General features: G+C 38.6%; 1 pseudogene; it reads left to right on the top strand.

Moving 5' to 3' along the window:
- LOC128656731 (pre-mRNA-processing factor 39-like) overlaps positions 1 to 11,691 on the top strand; it is a 30,080-nt pseudogene extending 18,389 nt beyond the window's left edge.
- Positions 11,692 to 17,519: the final 5,828 nt, after the last annotated feature.

Genomic DNA, 17,519 nt, shown 5'->3' with positions numbered 1-17,519 from the left:
ACCCATGGGCATTGGGGGGGGGGGGGGGGAATTCCAAGAAGGTGCAAAAATATAAAACAATTATATCAGTGGTAAAATGCACAACAAGAGAAGTTGCTTGTTGTACTAATCCTTATGTAAATGGTGGCACCAAAATAATGACTCAAGTGAGTGCTTAAAGTTTGCTATAAGGAATAAAGTTCCAGGGGACATTTGCCCCATCTTACCCTCTTTAAGACACCTATGAGAATACCCAATTATAGCCTAGATTACAAGTGGGAATGGGAATACCCAATTATAGCCTAGATTACAAGTGGAAATGGGAATACCCAATTATAGCCTAGATTACAAGTGGGAATGAGAATACACAATTATAGCCTAGATTACAAGTGGGAATGGGAATACCCAATTATAGCATAGATTACAAGTGGGAATGAGAATGCGCAATTATAGCCTAGATTACAAGTGGGAATGAGAATACCCAATTATAGCCTAGATTACAAGTGAAGCGCAGGATGGGCTATAACTATTGCAGGTCCGCTCTAGGATTAGCACACAATCTGGTATTACAAGTCATGGTAAAACAGAATAACTAGAGAATGTTTAAAGCCAACATCCCTTTAGCGCGCCCTATAATTTCAATGGATATCTCTCATATTACAAGCACGATTTGAGACCTGAAGTGTTAGGATTAAAATAAAAGCATAAGAAAAACATGTAAAACATATTCAAATAAAGCATTACACTCATATATACATATTAGATTTAAAATGTAGGTTTATTATTTATATAAATATTTAAAAAGTGTTTAAAAGGGATATGGTGAATGTGTGTATGTAATTGCACACATAAATCCACATACAGTATATCCAAATGTATCCACATATACAGATACAAATATATGCACAGATATATATATGTGTTTGAGCCCTTCCGAGTCAAACACCTTGACATATACCATATCCCTTTTAAAAAAAGTGAATATACTTTTTGTTGCTTTTTTATATAGACCTATTTTAAATACCATTGTTCTTCACTTAGAAGAAAATAATTATATATATATATATATATATATATATATATATATACAAGTGTACCTCAGAGATATTGCGTTCCAGACCACCGCAATAAAGCGAATATAGAAATAAAGTGAGTCAGACTATTTTTTTCTCAGTGCATATAAAAGTTATAATTACACTATACTGTAGTCTATTAAGTGTGCACAATGTACATACCTTAATTAAAAAATTGTTTATTGCTTAAAAATGCTAACCATCATCTAAGCCTTCGTAATCTTTTTGCTGGTGGTGTGTACGTATAGGTGTGTATATATGTGTATTCATGTGTATTCATGTGTATTTATGTGTTTATATGTGTTTATATGTGTATATATGTGTATTCATGTGTATTTATGTGTTTATATGTGTATATATGTGTATTCATGTGTTTATATGTGTATATATGTGTATTTATGTGTTTATATGTGTTTATATGTGTTTATATGTGTATATATGTGTATATATGTGTATATATGTGTATATATGTGTATATATGTGTATATATGTGTATTCATGTGTATATATGTGTATATATGTGTATTCATGTGTATTCATGTGTATTCATGTGTATTCATGTGTATATATGTGTATATATGTGTATTCATGTGTATATATGTGTATATATGTGTATATATGTGTATATATGTGTATATATGTTGGAAAAATGGTGCTACAAGACTTACGCGACACAGGACTGAGAAAAACCTTCAATTTGTATATAAAGACCAAATCTGCTAAACGCAAGTGAAGCACAATAAAATGAGGTATGCCTGTATGTATGTATATATATATATATATATATATATATTTATGTGTACTGTATATATAGATAGATAGATAGATAGAAAGAAAGAAAGAAAGAAAGAAAGAAAGAAAGAAAGAAAGAAAGAAAGAAAGAAAGAAAGAAAGACAGATAGATGATATATATATAGATAGATAGATAGATTTAAAAATAAAAATAAAATTTTCTTCTAGGTGAAGAAGAAAAGTATTTAAAGTATTTCTTAATGCCCCTTCTTATTGCAGTATCGCTCTCACAACATTTGATGAGCGGTGAAAATATCACCTCTTAAAAAAAAGGGGTTTTCTAAGTGGGACGGCAGTGGTGGAAGCAAGTGAAATACACAACGGACTGTTTTTAACTCTTCCAGGTACAACCTTGCTATAAAGTAAAGGTGCCCATTTCCACAGTATTACATGTAAGCATGATTTACAGATATCTATATCAGTAGAAGCTGTAGAATTCCTTTCCTCATTGCCTTTTTTTTTCCTTTGCTTCAATTACATTCCATTACTGTCCAATCCTATTGACCTTGTGTGATGGATCTTTATTGAATATCTGCCCAGAGAGAAACAGCTAAGCTTTAAACAAAGCAGTATTCCTAATGTTGCAGCTCCCGATCTTCCTCCTTCACAGTTCCATACTTGGGAAAGATTATTAAGTTGAACATGTCATAGGTTACCGGGAACATGCATCATCTAAGCACAAAAGAGACAATCAATAGGGCGTTTTAATATTACTATAATACACAATGTAAGAATGCAATAGCACATAATAACCGTGTTAACATTGTGAGATTGCTACTTAATTCCAGAACAGTTTTGACCTCATTATTATACTGTTATAAATCATAAAGATATACACAAAGTATGTGCAATGATGATAGTAGGGTTATACCCTCACTCACACACCCACAGACAATATAAATTAGTATAATACACACTCATTGGAGTTTTAAACATGAATAATTGGAGCTGTTTTTGTTCAATACATTTTTCAGGTGATTCTATCAGCAGGGATGGACTATCGATCAGACAAGCTTTGGAAAATGTGTATTAACTGGGAAACTAAACAAAAAACCCTAGTGAAGTAACATTAATCTACAGTCACTTTCTAGGAATTCCTACACAGCTCTACAGTCAACATTTTAAAAGTTTAGGATGTCCTACCATGCAGAATGTTCATATTCAAGTGGGCTAAGGAGGATTTCCCCTAGACATGAAATGCTGCTTTGACAGTTTTAAAGAACACATACAAAATAATTTACAGAGATTTTTTTAATGCCTGCGAATAAACAGTTAGCTCCAATGTCTGACCACAAAGGGTCCAGTGAGGGTGGTCCTTCTAGTCTGGATGCAATAACTGATCCCGCAAAATGTCCTATTAAAATAAAAAACATTCAGCATCAGATCTTTGAAGAACATCAAGAGATATTTAATCAGACTGAATATGAAGTGAGCAAGAGATGTGCCTTTAAACAAGCAATAAAGGATCCCTATTTTCATGTAAAACATTGGGGGAAAGTACAGCTTGAAAACTGTAAAGAGAGCATGGACGTTCTGTGATTCTTTTTGAGAGATGTGTCATTGCTTGTGCCTTCTATGAGGAATATTGGATCAAGGGGATGGTCTGCTTGCAACCAGATATGATTGCCTCCGCCATTACAGAATCTACTCAAGTGGTTCAATAAAGTATGCCAAGTACATGGAGAAGCACAGCGTTAAAGGAGTTAGGAATGTTTATAACAGAGCATGTTATTATGGGCTGCAATTGAGGAGCAACAAGGCAACAAAGAGCAACCAAGACATTTATTAAAAACCTTTGAAGAAACTGTGCCAGGGTTGGCAATGGTTCTTTAATGGAGAATTAGCTTAGAGTGAAGACATGGAAGCATGAGCCTGAGTTATTATTGGATGATGCCAGAAAAAGTTCTAAATCCAAAAGTGAATGTTCATTTTTTGCATTAAAGGGACAGTCTACTCCAGAATTGTTATTGTTTAAAAAGATAATACCTTTATTACCCATTTCCAGTTTTGCATAACCAACATTGTTATATTAATATACTTTTTCAGCGCTCACTTAAAACAACGCTGGTATTACGAGTTTTCTGAATGGCTGCGTTAGCCTCAGAAAAGTGAAACAATGGGGCTGAGCCGGCTGAAAAAAACCTAACACCTGCAAAAAAGCAGCGTTCAGCTCCTAACGCAGCCCCTTTGTTTCCTATGGGGAAAGAAAAGTTATGTCTACACCTAACACCCTAACATGAACCCCGAGTCTAAACACCCCTAATCTTACACTTATTAACCCCTAATCTGCCGCCCCCAACATCGCCGACACCTACATTATACTATTAACTCCTAATCTGCCACTCCGGACACCGCCGCAACCTACATTATACTTCTGAACCCCTAATCTACTGCCCCCAACATCGCCGAACCCTACATTATATTATTAACCCCTAATCTGCCACTCCGGACACCGCCGCAACCTACATTATACTTATGAACCCCTAATCTACCGCCCCCAACATCGCCGAACCCTACATTATATTATTAACCCCTAATCTGCCGCTCCGGACACCGCCGCAACCTACATTATATTTATTAACCCCCTAATCTGCTGCCCCAACGTCGCCACCACTATAATAAAGTTATTAACCCCTAAATCTAAGTCTAACTCTAAACCTAGCCCACCCCCCAATTTAAATTTAATTTAAATAAATCTAAATTAAATTACTAATATTAACTAAATTATTCCTATTTAAAACTAAATACTTACCTATAAAATAAACCCTAATATAGCTATAATATAACTAATAATTACATTGTAGCTATTTTAGGATTTATTTTTATTTTACAGGCAACTTTGTATTTATTTTAACTAGGTACAATAGTTATTAAATAGTTATTAACTGTTTAATAACTACCTAGCTAAAATAAATACAACTATACCTGTAAAATAAACCCTAATCTAAGTTACAATTACACCTAACACTACTCTATAATTAAATGAATTACCTAAACTACCTACAATTAAATACAATTAAATTAAATAAACTACATTACGAAGAAAAAAAACACTAAATTACTGAAAATAAAAAATAAATTACAAATTTTTTAACTAATTACACCTAATCTAATCCCCCTAATAAAATTAAAAAAAAAAACAACAAAATAAAAAAAATTCCCTACCCTATACTAAATTACAAATTGCCCTTAAAAGGGCCTTTTGCGAGGCATTGCCCCAAAGTAATCAGCTCTTTTACCTGTAAAAAAAGAAATACAATACCACCCCCCAACATTACAACCCACAACCCAACCCTACTCTAAAACCCACCAAACCCCCCTTAAAAAACCTAACACTAACCCCCTGAAGATCACCCTACCTTGAGCCGTCGTCACCCAGCCGGCACAAGTGGTCCTCCAGAGGGGCAGAAGTCTTCATCCATGCGGCATCTTCTATCTTCATTCTTCCGGAGCGGAGCGGTCCATCTTGAAGACATCCGACGTGGAGCATCCTCTTCTGTCCACGGCCGACGACTGAATGAAGGTTCCTTTAAGTGACGTCATCCAAGATGGCGTCCCTTGAATTCCGATTGGCTGATAGAATCCTATCAGCTAATTCAGCGTTGGATGTCTTCAAGATGGACCCACTCCGCTGCGGAAGGATAAAGATAGAAGATGCCGCATGGATGAAGACTTCTGCCGTCTGGAGGACCACTTGTGCCCCAATCGGATGAAGACTTCTGCCCCTCTGGAGGACCACTTGTGCCCGGCTGGGTGAAGACAGCTCAATGTAGGGTGATCTTCAGGGGGTTAGTGTTAGGTTTTTTTAAGGGGGGTTTGGGTGGGTTTTAGAGTAGGGTTGGGTGGTGGGTTGTAATGTTGGGGGGTGGTATTGTAGTTCTTTTTTTACAGGTAAAAGAGCTGATTCCTTTGGGGCAATGCCCCGCAAAAGGCCCTTTTAAGGGCTATTTGTAATTTAGTATAGGGTAGGGAATTTTTTTTATTTTGTTTTTTTTTTTTATTTTATTAGGGGGATTAGATTAGGTGTAATTAGTTTAAAAATTTGTAATTTCTTTTTTATTTTCAGTAATTTAGTGTTTGGTTTTTTTCGTAATGTAGTTTATTTAATTTAATTGTATTTAATTGTAGGTAGTTTAGGTAATTCATTAAATTATAGAGTAGTGTTAGGTGTAATTGTAATTTAGGTTAGGGTTTATTTTATAGGTAAATTTGAATGTATTTTAGCTAGGTAGTTATTAAATAGTTAATAACTATTTAATAACTATTGTACCTTGTTAAAATAAATACAAACTTGCCTGTAAAATAAAAATAAATCCTAAAATAGCTACAATGTAACTATTAGTTATATTGTAGCTATATTAGGATTTATTTTATAGGTAAGTATTTAGTTTAAATAGGAATAGTTTAGTTAATATTAGTAATTTAATTTAGATTTATTTAAATTATATTTAAATTAGGGGGGGTTAGGTTAAGGGTTAGACTTAGGTTTAGGGGTTAATACATTTAATATAGTAGCGGCGACGTTGTGGGTGGCAGATTAGGGGTTAATAAATGTAGGGGTGCCGGCGATGTTGGGGACGGCAGATTAGGGGTTAATACAATTTAACTAGTGTTTGCGAGGCGGGAGTGCGGCGCTTTAGGGGTTAATACATTTATTAAAGTGGCGGCGATGTCCGGTCGGCAGATTAGGGGTTAAAAAAAATTATTATAGTGTTTGCGATGTGGGGGGGGCCTTGGTTTAGGGGTTAATAGGTAGTTTATGGGTGTTAGTTTACTTTGTAGCACTTTAGTTAAGAGTTTTATGTTCCGGCGTTAGCCCATAAAACTCTTAACTACAGACTTTTAAATGCGGTAGGAGTCTTGACAGGAGAGGGTCTACTGCTCACTTCTTCCAAGACTCGTCAAACCGGCGTTAGGCAAATCCCATTGAAAAGATAGGATACGCAATTGACGTAAGGGGATTTGCGGTAGCCTCGAGTTGCAGAAGAAAAGTGAGCGGTACACCTGTACCTGTCAGACTCGTAATACCAGCGGGCGTTAAAAAGCAGCGTTGGGACCTCTCTGCTTTTTAAGGCTAAAGCAGAACTCGTAATCTAGCCGTTAGTTTTTAAGCCTCTGCAGATTGCCCTCTTATCTCAATGCTTTTGAAAGACGTGCATTTTAGCCAATAAGTGCTGACTCTTAAATAACTCCACGGGTGTGAGCACAATGTTATATCACACACATGAACTAACCGTGTCTAACTGTGAAAAACTGTCAAAACTGTCAAAATGCATTGAGATAAGATGCAGTTCAACAGCTTAGAAATTAGTATACAAGCCTACCTAGGTTTAGCTTTCCACAAAGAATACCAAGGCCTAGATTTGGAGTTTGGCGTTAGCCGTGAAAACCAGCGTTAGAGGCTCCTAACGCTGGTTTTAGGCTACCGCCGGTATTTGGAGTCACTCAAAATAGGGTCTAACTCTCACTTTTCAGCCGCGACTTTTCCATACCGCAGATCCCCTTACGTAAATTGCGTATCCTATCTTTTCAATGGGATCTTTCTAACTCCGGTATTTAGAGTCGTGTCTGAAGTGAGCGTTAGACATCTAACGACAAAACTCCAGCCGCAGGAAAAAAGTCAGTAGTTAAGAGCTTTCTGGGCTAACGCCGGATTATAAAGCTCTTAACTACTGTACTCTAAAGTACACTAACACCCATAAACTACCTATGTACCCCTAAACCGAGGTCCCCCCACATCGCCGACACTCGAATAATTTTTTTTAACCCCTAATCTGCCGACCGCCACCTACGTTATCCTTATGTACCCCTAATCTGCTGCCCCTAACACCGCCGACCCCTGTATTATATTTATTAACCCCTAACCTGCCCCCCACAACGTCGCCTCCACCTACCTACACTTATTAACCCCTAATCTGCCGACCGCAAAGCGCCGCCACCTACGTTATCCTTATGTACCCCTAATCTGCTGCCCCTAACACCGCCGACCCCTATATTATATTTATTAACCCCTAATCTGCCCCCCTCAATGTCGCCTCCACCTGCCTACACTTATTAACCCCTAATCTGCCGACTGGAGCTCACCGCTATTCTAATAAATGTATTAACCCCTAAAGCTAAGTCTAACCCTAACACTAACACCCCCCTAAGTTAAATATAATTTACATCTAACGAAATTAATTATCTCTTATTAAATAAATTATTCCTATTTAAAGCTAAATACTTACCTGTAAAATAAATCCTAATATAGCTACAATATAAATTATAATTATATTATAGCTATTTTAGGATTAATATTTATTTTACAGGTAACTTTGTATTTATTTTAACCTGGTACAATAGCTATTAAATAGTTAAGAACTATTTAATCGTTACCTAGTTAAAATAATTACAAAATTACCTGTAAAATAAAGCCTAACCTAAATTACAATTAAACCTAACACTATACTATCATTAAATTAATTAAATACAATACCTACAATTACCTACAATTAAACCTAACACTACACTATCAATAAATAAATTAAATACAATTCCTACAAATAACTACAATGAAATAAACTAACTAAAGTACAAAAAATAAAAAAGAACTAAGTTACAAAAAATAAAAAAATATTTACAAACATAAGAAAAATATTACAACAATTTTAAACTAATTACACCTACTCTAAGCCCCCTAATAAAACAACAAAGACCCCCAAAATAAAAAATGCCCTACCCTATTCTAAATTACTAAAGTTCAAAGCTCTTTTACCTTACCAGCCCTGAACAGGGCCCTTTGCGGGGCATGCCCCAAGAAGTTCAGCTCTTTTGCCTGTAAAAAAAAACCATACAATACCCCCCCCAACATTACAACCCACCACCCACATACCCCTAATCTAACCCAAACCCCCCTTAAATAAACCTAACACTAAGCCCCTGAAGATCTTCCTACCTTATCTTCACCATACCAGGTTCACCGATCCGTCCTGAAGAGCTCCTCCGATGTCCTGATCCAAGCCCAAGCGGGGGGCTGAAGAGGTCCATGATCCGGCTGAAGTCTTCATCCAAGCGGGAGCTGAAGAGGTCCATGATCCGGATGAAGTCTTCATCCAAGCGGGAGCTGAAGAGGTCCATGATCCGGATGAAGTCTTCTATCAACGGCATCTTCAATCTTCTTTCTTCCGGATCCATCTTGCAGACCTCCGACGCGGAACATCCTCTTCTCCCGACGCCTACTAGCCGAATGACGGTTCCTTTAAGGGACGTCATCCAAGATGGCGTCCCTCGAATTCCGATTGGCTGATAGGATTCTATCAGCCAATCGGAATTAAGGTAGGAATATTCTGATTGGCTGATGGAATCAGCCAATCAGAATCAAGTTCAATCCGATTGGCTGATCCAATCAGCCAATCAGATTGAGCTTGCATTCTATTGGCTGATCGGAACAGCCAATAGAATGCGAGCTCAATCTGATTGGCTGATTGGATCAGCCAATCGGATTGAACTTGATTCTGATTGGCTGATTCCATCAGCCAATCAGAATATTCCTACCTTAATTCCGATTGGCTGATAGAATCCTATCAGCCAATCGGAATTCGAGGGACGCCATCTTGGATGACGTCCCTTAAAGGAATCGTCATTCGGCTAGTAGGCGTCGGGAGAAGAGTATGTTCCGCGTCGGAGGTCTGCAAGATGGATCCGGAAGAAAGAAGATTGAAGATGCCGTTGATAGAAGACTTCATCCGGATCATGGACCTCTTCAGCTCCTGCTTGGATGAAGACTTCATCTGGATCATGGACCTCTTCAGCTCCCGCTTGGATGAAGACTTCAGCCGGATCATGGACCTCTTCAGCCCCCCGCTTGGGCTTGGATCAGGACATCGGAGGAGCTCTTCAGGACGGATCGGTGAACCTGGTATGGTGAAGATAAGGTAGGAAGATCTTCAGGGGCTTAGTGTTAGGTTTATTTAAGGGGGGTTTGGGTTAGATTAGGGGTATGTGGGTGGTGGGTTGTAATGTTGGGGGGGGGTATTGTATGTTTTTTTTTTTACAGGCAAAAGAGCTGAATTCTTTGGGGCATGCCCCGCAAAGGGCCCTGTTCAGGGCTGGTAAGGTAAAAGAGCTTTGAACTGTAGTAATTTAGAATAGGGTAGGGCATTTTTTATTTTGGGGGTCTTTGTTATTTTATTAGGGGGCTTAGAGTAGGTGTAATTAGTTTAAAATTGTTGTAATATTTTTCTTATGTTTGTAAATATTTTTTTATTTTTTGTAACTTAGTTCTTTTTTATTTTTTGTACTTTAGTTAGTTTATTTCATTGTAGTTATTTGTAGGAATAGTATTTAATTTATTTATTGATAGTGTAGTGTTAGGTTTAATTGTAGGTAATTGTAGGTATTGCATTTAATTAATTTAATGATAGTATAGTGTTAGGTTTAATTGTAACTTAGGTTAGGATTTATTTTACAGGTAATTTTGTAATTATTTTAACTAGGTAGCTATTAAATAGTTCTTAACTATTTAATAGCTATTGTACCTGGTTAAAATAATTACAAAGTTGCCTGTCAAATAAATATTAATCCTAAAATAGCTATAATATAATTATAATTTATATTGTAGCTATATTAGGATTTATTTTACAGGTAAGTATTTAGCTTTAAATAGGAATAATTTATTTAATAAGAGATAATTAATTTCGTTAGATGTAAATTATATTTAACTTAGGGGGGTGTTAGTGTTAGGGTTAGACTTAGCTTTAGGGGTTAATACATTTATTAGAATAGCGGTGAGCTCCAGTCGGCAGATAAGGGGTTAATAATAGAAGTTAGGTGTCGGCGATGTTAGGGAGGGCAGATTAGGGGTTAATACTATTTATTATAGGGTTAGTGAGGCGGATTAGGGGTTAATAACTTTATTATAGTAGCGCTCAGGTCCAGTCGGCAGATTAGGGGTTAATAAGTGTAGGCAGGTGGAGGCGACGTTGTGGGGGGCAGATTAGGGGTTAATAAATATAATATAGGGGTCGGCGATGTTAGGGCAGCAGATTAGGGGTACATAGGGATAATGTAAGTAGCGGCGGTTTACGGAGCGGCAGATTAGGGGTTAATAATAATATGCAGGGGTCAGCGATAGCGGGGGCGGCAGATTAGGGGTTAATAAGTGTAAGGTTAGGGGTTTTTAGACTCGGGGTACATTTTAGGGTGTTAGGTGCAGACGTAGGAAGTGTTTCCGCATAGCAAACAATGGGGCTGCGTTAGGAGCTGAACGCGGCTTTTTTGCAGGTGTTAGGTTTTTTTCAGCTCAAACAGCCCCATTGTTTCCTATGGGGGAATCGTGCATGAGCACGTTTTTGAGGCTGGCCGCTTGCGTAAGCAACTCTGGTATAGAGAGTTGAAGCTGCGTTAAAAATGCTCTACGCTCCTTTTTTGGAGCCTAACGCAGTCTTTATGTGGACTCTCAATACCAGAGTTATTTTTATGGTGCGGCCAGAAAAAAGCCGGCGTTAGTGTTTCGGGTCGTTACCGACAAAACTCCAAATCTAGCCGCAAGAGAGCAAAACAAATTTGATGATAAACGTATATTGGAAAGTTGTTTAAAACTGCATGCCCTACCTGAATCATGAAAGTTGAAAGTTTAATTTTGACTAGACTGTCCCTTTAAGCTTGCCCGTCACCTTTTCAAAGGACAGAAAAACATTGTTAAAGCAAAAAAGGTATTGCATGAAGCATGAAAGACAAAAAGAATGCAAAACTGTACCTTAATTTACTGGAAATTGAATACAATGGGGATCTTAAGAAAAATTAATCCAACATCCTGCAATCTTTCAGCAAGATTACAAGTAGCACGTTACGATTTTTCCGTGTGTGATTTGGTCTTGAAAAATCGCAATTGCGTCTGCACATTCGCCTTTTACACAACAATCCTTTCCGCACTCGAAGAGCTGTAGTTAATGCTTTTCCGCAACAAAAAAGTTTCACGAAACACTTCAAAAGTACATTAAAAAGTACACTTAGAGGCCCATTTATCAAGCTCCCTAAGGAGCTTGTGGGCTCGTGTTTCTGGCGAGTCTTCAGTCTCGCCAGAAACAGCAGTTATGAAGCAGCGGTCACAAAGACCGCTGCTCCATAACCCTGTCCACCTGCTCTGAGCAGGCGGACAGGAATCACCAGAATTCAACCCGATCGAGTACGATCGGGTTGATTGACACCCCCTGCTGGCGGCCGATTGGCCGGGAGTCTGCAGGGGGCGGCATTGCACCAGCAGCTCTTGTGAGCTGCTGGTGCAATGCTGAATACGGAGAGCATATTGCTCTCCGCATTCAGCGAGGTTAAGCGGACCTGATCCGCACTGTCGGATCAGGTCCGCAAGACCTTTGATAATGCAGCCTCTTACACTCATATTAACACTGTCTAATAAAAATATTGCACACAAGAGGGGCGTGTCCATGCAGTGTCCTGGAACGGACGCAATTCCTGAAGGCTCCAGCAGAATCGGCACTAAACCGCTGATTAAAGTGTCTAAACGGCAGGATTACAAATAAATAACACTAAGATACCGTGATTCTGGCAGTCGCGGTCTTATAATCACCCTTCTTGCCATTTTTATGACTCTGGGGACTCAGTTTGGAAGTATATGGCCTAGGGCGGCGGCCCACTATTAGGTACCCATCCCCCCCCGGGAAGAAACGGGTTATTGGTGCTGTCGGTTAACCCGACTTACCAATTCTTCATTAGCACACAGCCTTAACGGATCAGGGGGCAGACCCTGCGTACCTACAGCAGCGGGGAAAACGCTTCAATTTGCTTATAAAATACTCACATCAAGCGGAGAAGGTTAAACATGGCGGAGGAGCGCATCCAGAGTAACTATGAGGCATTAATGGCGAACTTCATCACACGCTTGCAGAAACTGATAGAAAGGGCTCTATCTTCTGCAGCGCTTAGAGGGAGAGCAGGAGAGTGAGACACCCATTAACGAACATACACCTGGGAAAATCCGCACAGGCTTCATTGTGGCCAATTCTTCCCCTACAACCCAAGAGCTGCACGGACCGGAGCATGCACAGAAGGCGGGCTTACTCACTGGAACACACAGGGGTAAAGCACAGCTCATGCAACAGCAGATCTACGCTCAAAGCAATAATTTTGGAGCACAGTGAGAAAAGGAGTTAAACGGAACGGAATTGCCCCTGGTGGTTACAGAACCGCTAAGTCAGATCACTGGTCCTGCCCCACAGACAGCGGCAAAGAAGACCGCGGCAACGCGGTCTCTTCATCAAATAGCCACCGGGCCAGGGTTTCCCAGAGCAGAAAAGTCAGAGTCAGCATCCAAGACCGGGCCGCTGTACAGCACTAAACCAACAGTAAGAGACTTACTATCACCCTTAACAGGTCACGACTATAGATCAGCTCGCCCTTCCGAAACACTTTGCAGCAGGGCACCAGGGACACTGCTCAGTTTAGAGGGACATTTGGCTCTAATAGATACACTGATTACAACTGGGGAAAATAATTTTCTCACTTATGTGGCGATGCTGGTATGGGCTTATTGGAGTTTAGATACTGGCTGAGAGCCATGCTGCATGGAAATGTCAGATTGTTAAATTATATAAGGTAGTAGCACTATGTACAAGTTTAGTTTAAAAGTCCTGTTGACTGTTTGCTGTTCACAGTTTTAGCGTTGTCAAATTGCGAGGGTAATGTGTTGGGGGATGATTACACTCATACACTTATGTAACATGTAAGTGCCGCTCTGTGTAAATATTTAACAAGGAATTTCTGTTTGGTTGTCTGAGCCACGTTATGTATAACTACTTTAGCAGCACAGTAATAGACAAAACCAGGCACTATGGCATAGGTCTCACAAAACCCTTTCGTTTTGATCACCAAAAGACATACTAACCTTAAAAAAAAAGTAGCAACATGTGCCAATCCCTTTCTTACAGATCTAACCCACTAATATATCACCCAAACTCCTCTCAAATCTGGCCTTTAAGACGCCCTATATGCGTCTCTCCCCACCTTTCATGAAAGGTTATTTAGATATACTTCAGAAGGCATTTAAAGTAGATCTAACCTGGAGTATACCCCCACGCTCCTTTTGTAGCGTATAACTAATGCTTTCTAATTTCATATTCACTCATCTAACTATAGTATTGCCAGTGAGAAAGAAATTTTACTATAACACAAAGAATAAAACGGCTTAATTAAGACCTAACCCCTGAACGTGATATATCATTTTAGCCCCCTGACCTCAGATCATACACAATATTCACACATTTATTCCCCCGTAATCTATTCTTACGCCATAATAAGCTTTATCCCTTACATATATGTGGCCCAATTTTAAAATTTATAAGCATGATTTAGAGTTAAAGCATATATGTTCTATGTTTCCCATACTATAACTGTTGATTTCGCTTTATTTCAATCTCTCCCCATGTCTCTATCTATTACTCACAAATATGTTACGACCCAAGAGTGGTCTACATAACCAGATGTTGGGGAACAATGAAAATATACACTGCACTTAAATGGTTCCTTCCAATGATGAAATGAATGTTCATAAGCGTGTCTCACACCTTTTTACAGTTTTCCTTTTTTTTCAAAGGTTTATTGTGACAAAACATTTTACTGTAACAGCTTTGATGTATGTATACATTCAACCTATGATGTGTATGTTTAAAGTATCAAAATAAAGCTCTTTTGAAAATTAAAAAAAAAAAAAAAAAAAAAATATTGCACACAAACGTTATAAGGGCTCAAAGATACGAGATCTTTCGTGTTAGAAAAAAAAAGCAGACGCAGGAAATTTACATTGACATACATACACAAACATAGAGAAACATGGGTTTATATGTATAGACATACTGTATGTATAACAATGGAGATAATGAAAATATTTTACTTTACGATCTTATGCACATTAAACAATATCTCAGATATATTTTCAATGGGATATTGGCATATAGATGTTGAGATATCTAGACATATATATATATATTCATATACATATCTCACAATAAATAGATATATCAGTCCAAGGGGCCGATTTACCATTATCGGGCGGACATGATCCACTGTAGCAGATCATGTCCACCGCACATCGATAAACGCCAACAGCATACGCTGTCGACATTTATCATTGCCCAAGCATTTCTAGTGAAATGCTTGTGCAATGCCGCCCCCTGCAGATTCAAGGCCAATCGGCTGCTAGCAATCGGATGGGGCAGATTGCTGTCCGCTGCCTCAGAGCGGTGGAGGACGAGTTAAGGAGCAGCGGTCTTAGCTTCTGTTTCAGCGAGCCAAACAGCTGCATACAGCTGAATACGGGTCTTAATAAATCGGCCCCTATATATAATCAAATATATAGAGAAATATTTATTTTGAAATAAATAGATCATTTTTCATTGCAAATACATTTTCACAATATGAAATATTCGCATTTTCATGTACACTTTTCTTGGAGAATACATCATGGGCTTTGCGCAACATATTAGGGTTTTTGTTTGTTTTTTTATTTGTCTTCTCCAGAAACTTCTATGGGGAATATTTAAAAAAAATTCAACTTGTTGTAAAACCTGCCCAACCCCAAATGCAAAAAAGCCATAACGTGCGCTGTGTTTTCGCAAATGATTTGCTGCGTGACTTGTAATTTTGGCCTTTATGAGGCTGTAGAACTCATGGCATGTATTGGCAATGTAAGGGACTTTGATCCAGACTCTGATTCTTGGTCACCCTGGGTTGAAAGACTTGAACAATATCTCACAACTAATGAGATAACTGACAACAAGCAGGTTGCTGTATTTTAAATTACTATTGGAGCCAGAGCATTTGAAACACTAAGGGCCATATAACAAGTGGCAAACAAAATGCGTGCCACACAACAAAAAGCACGTTTTTAACGAGGGTGGGATAGTGTGCGTATTAAAAGTTGAAAGTAAATGTTTGCACATGAACAAAGCCCAATAAACGTTAACAGCTGCATTTCTCCCCATAAACATCAATGGAGCATGCTTTAAAAAAAAAACTAATACCACATTAGACCTACAGCGCTAAACCTGAAGGTAGTTATTCATATTTCACAATTTCACATAGAAGACAATATTCTTTTTATTTTTAAGTATATATATATATATGTATGTGTGTATGTGTGTGTATATATATATGTACTATGTGAAGAACATTTACAGTAAATACATTATTAGATATTAAAATTGATTTGTCAAGTTTTAACCCATTGAGTGCTAACAACGGATCTGAGCCATCGCAGAGTTTCCCACTTTGGTGCTAACGACGACTCAGAGCCGTCGCTAGCACTCTCCCACCTTGAGGGAGATCTGGGGGCTCCCACCTGCTCCTACCCCGGCGATCGAGCCTGCATAGTGACAGGCATCGCCGGGGCTTTACTTTATGCCCAATGACGTCACCACGCAACTTTATTTCAAATTCACAATGTTAAGTATAGGAGCAGGGGGCATGCTGCTTAGAAGCTTGTATCACAGGCATCTGAGCAGCTACAGACCCACAAGACCCACCGTTGGAAAGGTAATCGTCTGACCTTTCCAACAGTGTAAGTCTTGGGGATCTGGAAAAAAAGACAAAAAAGTAAAAAAAAAATATTTTTTTTAAAAACAACTTAAAACAGCTTAGCACCCAGGTGGGAAAGTGCATAGCACTCAAATGGTTATGTGCTTAGCACTCAAATGGTATTTAACTGGCAAAGGCTCCAAAGTATATATATGTATACACATAGGCCCCTATTTAAGAAAGTCTGGCGGACCTGATCCGACAGTGCGGATCAGGTCCGCCAGACCTCGCTGAATACGACGAGCAACGCCGCCCCCTGCAGACTCGCACCCAATGGGCCGCCAGCAGGGGGTGTCAATCAACCCGATCGTACTCGATCGGGTTGATTTCCGGCGATGTCTGTCCGCCTGCTCAGAACAGGCGGACAGGTTATGGAGCAGCGGTCTTTCTGATCGCTGCTTCATAACTGCTGTTTCTATGTGAGCGCTAATTTAGTTTGCACACAAGTGAACGTGTTTACTTTCAACTTGTAATTCTTTCAAAAGTTAGCTCGGTTGCGACATTGCTTATCGCGAATCACACTAACTATAGCGTGCCACTTGTAATCTAGCCCTAAGAAACCTATTAGACCCAGGGAAACTTGCCGGTAAGAACATTGGCAAGCTTAATACGTGTTAACACAGGATTAAAGTGGCTGTTATATATGTACATACGTAAAAATCACACACACGCACACACAAATATACACACAAACACTCACACACGCACACATAAATACACACACATATACACATACACACACAAACATATACACACAGACATATACACACATGCACACACAAACACTCACACACATGAACACAAATATACACACATACAAACATATACACTCACACACACATATACACATACACACAAACACATATACACACACACAAACACATATACACACACAGACAAACACATATACACTCACACACACATATACACATACACACACACACATATACACATACACACAAACATATACACACATAAATACACACACATATACACATACACACACAAACATATACACACAGACATATACACACACGTACACACAAACACTCACACACATGAACACAAATACACACACATACAAACATATACACTCACACACACATA

Source organism: Bombina bombina, chromosome 1, assembly GCF_027579735.1.
Source record: "Bombina bombina isolate aBomBom1 chromosome 1, aBomBom1.pri, whole genome shotgun sequence".
Lineage (NCBI taxonomy): Eukaryota > Metazoa > Chordata > Amphibia > Anura > Bombinatoridae > Bombina > Bombina bombina.
The sequence above is the reverse complement of the archived record's forward strand: the minus strand, read 5'-3'. Positions and strand labels throughout refer to the sequence as shown.